Below are 3,713 nucleotides of genomic sequence, written 5' to 3' on the forward strand. Positions count from 1 at the left end.
TTGCCTATGTTCCTCATCTGTAAAATGGGGACATGTATGCCTGCCCAAATCTTCTTCATCCATAAAAAGGAACAAATAGTTTCTGGGGCACCTGGGTGGTGCAGCCGGTTAGGCATCTGACTCTTGGCTTTGGCTCGGATCATGATTTCGGGGTGGTGAGATTGGGCCCCGCATTGGGCTCTGCACTCAGCACCTAAGTCTGCTTGGGTTTCTCTCTTCCTCTCTGCCCCCCCCCTTGCTGTGCACACACACACACACTCTCTCTCTCTCTCTTTCTCAAATAAGTAAATAAATCTTTAATAATAATAATAATAGTTTCTAACTTGCCGAGTTGTTACTACATGCATCTCTGAGGTATTAGGATTCTCATTTACAGATAGGGAAACTGGGGTTCAAGGACAATGGCAAAGCCGTCCACCATCACAAAGACACCCTTGAAGAATGTCGGCCTCTTGTCACGCTGCCCCTCCCAAATTCCTCCTGGCCACCAAGAAAGACACGTGTCCAACATCTGCTCCTTCGAGTTCTGTCCAAAGTTGCATGGGATTTGTAAAGTGAGGGCCTTGGGCAGGGCCGAGGCTGTGGTCTCGTCCTACAGATAGCACACCCCCTTCCCCAGGAGCTGCTCTCTATGAGGCCCTTTATCTCTGTTTACCTCATTTTAACCTCACAGTACCCATGAGGGAACAAGACCTTTGTCTCCATTTTATAGCTGGGGACACTGAGGTTTAAGAGTCATGCATAGCCAGGCCTCATGGCTGGTGGGAGTCCAAGATGGCACTAGGAGACAGGTTCCACTCTAGGCCTGGCTTCTCGTCCCCACACCATAAAGCCTCTGAACCAGCACGTTGTGCTTTTTTTGACATTTAAAGGTTTTGTTCTAAGGATGGAGTATTGGAAGAATGTGGTGCACCTCGTAATCCTGGGAAGAGGACAGATCTGGAGTCCACTGTGGGGTTGCTCCGTGAGAGTGGTGGTGATCTGCAGCGTCCAGCTAACGAGATGTCTGTCCTTTATTCAGTCGTGAGTGTGGTTTCTGTGACTTTGTCCTAACGGCTGGGCTTTCCAAGGAGTAGGATTTTTTTTACATCGCTGTAATAGTTAGTCCCCCGAGAGTGGGCAAGTCCCGTTCTGCTGCTGAGAAGTGTGTCTCTAGCGGTTGGAGTCTGTATCACAGGCCTATCGGTCAACGGTGGGGGGGTTTCAGTGGTCAGCAGGCTGGAGCTCTTGATGAGTTTTATGGGTGAATTTCATATGATCAGATATTAGGTCTTATTAATAGGTATCCTCATTAAGTGCCCATAAAGAGTGTTTTTCTGAATTTAATAATAGATATATTCTTATTACTTCTAATGCCCCTCCTTGTACTTGGTATTCCAATGAGCAGTGCATTACAACGTCGCCTGCATTTTATCCGTGTATTGATGGAGCTTTGGGTATGGAAAATGTGGAGAATGTTTCCACAAATGTACACTGGCACATCCAAATAATTATTAATAAAATTTTATTTTTGACAACACAATAGGAAGTATCCTCCTGTGATTCTTATTTTAAACCAGGGGAGGGGGCCCTCTCTTGGTACTGGTAATGAGTACCATAGTCCTTCCTAGGGAACCTTATCAGATTCTACTGGGAACTTGGTCTTTGTTGTTGTGGAAGAATCAGGAGTGGACAAATTATTTGTCTCCTCTTTCATTTTCCATGAACATTTCCACAATATTTGGTTTTACACCTCTACTATTGTGAAATCATCCCAAATTTGGCACCGGCTGGCCCTTCTCTGCCAAGGGTATGTTTGAGCCAAGAAAAATGCAGCTTCTGGGTGACTGGGAGACTCTAGGATCAGAATGCTGTCAATAGGCAGTTTCTGTGATCTTAGATTGTGAACCACCTCTTGACACCCAGACTAAATAGATTTCAGATTTATAAACTTCAGATAGAAATTTTGTGTCCATGATGACAACCGAAGAATATATGTAATCCCTAAACCTCCTCAGGGCACGTCCAACTGTCCTCCCAGTGCTGACCATCCTTCTCGGACCTGCTGTCATCCTGGATCCTCTCCACCTCCTCCTCAAACAATTCTGAATGTTCCCAGGAACAGGGTGGCAGGAGGGGAGTCTCAGGAGGGGCTTCCCAGATCCTGTGCCCCAGAGGAAGCTGTGACAGTAGCTACAGGGCATTGTATCATGAAGACTGGGACCAAGGATCCCATCCATCTCCTTGGGCATTAGTGTTGGTGCATAGCCTGCTCTCTCCACCACTGCTGTGATGAACATTCCTGAAAATACATCTGTGAAAAACCGAGCGAGAGTTTCCAGGGGTGAGTCTGAGGACGAGCGTGCTAGGTGATGGGTGCACCTGTGACCTGGGATGGGCGCTGCTCACTCTCCTCCTGGACAGGGATGCCCGTCACCCTTCTCTCCAGGGGACCTGTGGGGGACATTCTCCCCAGGGCTGCTGGTCCCCGGACCAGATACCTGTTAGTCGGAACGTGACCAGTGCTTCCTCCACAGGGTTTCCTTTGCCGGAGCCCTTCCCTGGGAGCTCGCACATCTCTGACACATACTCCCCGCATGCCTATCCTCCCCCTTGGACTTGCATGTGTTTGGTCTCTGTCCCTGTGGAACCCAGTGACTTGGAGCACGGTTTGGACCAGAGGCAGGGGAAACCTTTCTCTGGCCTTGGGTTGTGAGCAATGCTTTTGCCCTTTGTGGTGTGTCTACTAGCTTTCTGCATTTCCCTGGTTTCTGTGTGGGTCACAGGAAGAGCCAGCTGTTTCCTGTCTGAGGTCAGGCCGTGGTGTCCCAGCAGGAACAGGGGTCTCGGCCCTGAGATTGTGCCCATAATTCCTAAAGTGGTCTCTATGATCATGTCTGATCTGTAATCCATCAGGGATTTCAGTATCGAATAAGGGAAATGCTGTGTCAAATAAACACAGAAAAAAAGGAGTCCCCTTTGAAAATAGGTGGGCAGACACGAAGGTACCTATTGTGTGATTCTACTTACAGAAACATCTGGAACAGGTAAAGAGACAGAGAGAGCAGCTTAGGGGTTTTGAGGGTGTGGCCTGGGGGAGAAATGGGCAGGGAGGGCTTCTGGTTCAGGGACTCCTTTGGGGAAGGGGATATTCCACAGCAATGTGTTCTGGTGGGGTGGCACAACATTGTGAATATACTTAATATGCATGACGTGTTCAATTGCAAACAAGTAATTTTATTTAAAACAAATAATAAACAGTATACAGAACATGAAAAAATAAAGTAAGAGTCAATATGTACCAGAGAGAAAGAACATAGGGGGAGGGGATGAAACATGCCGGTGGGACTTCGGCTTCCGGTGAAGGAACTAAGGGTAATTGCACAAGCAGCCCTCCCTGCAGGGCTGTGGGCTCTGGATGCGGCTCTGGGAGCCCTGCAAGAGCAGGAGTAGGGGCAGGGGTTGGGATAGGGGCAGGGACAGGAGCAGGGACAGGTGCAAGAGCAGGGACAGGGACAGGAGCAAGGGGAGGGACAGGGTCAGCAGCAGTGGCAGGTGCAGGATCCAAGGCAGGAGCTGGGTGAGGGGCAAGAACAGGAGCACAGGCAGGGGCAGGCGGAAGGGGCAGCAGTTCTGGCAGGGGAGGGGGCAGGAGCTGGGGCAGGAGCTGGGCCCAGGGCAAGAACAGGAGCACAGGCAGGGGCAGGGGAAGGGTCTCTGGCAGGGGAAGGGGC

The sequence above is a fragment of the Ailuropoda melanoleuca genome, chromosome 6 (assembly GCF_002007445.2).
Source record: "Ailuropoda melanoleuca isolate Jingjing chromosome 6, ASM200744v2, whole genome shotgun sequence".
Lineage (NCBI taxonomy): Eukaryota > Metazoa > Chordata > Mammalia > Carnivora > Ursidae > Ailuropoda > Ailuropoda melanoleuca.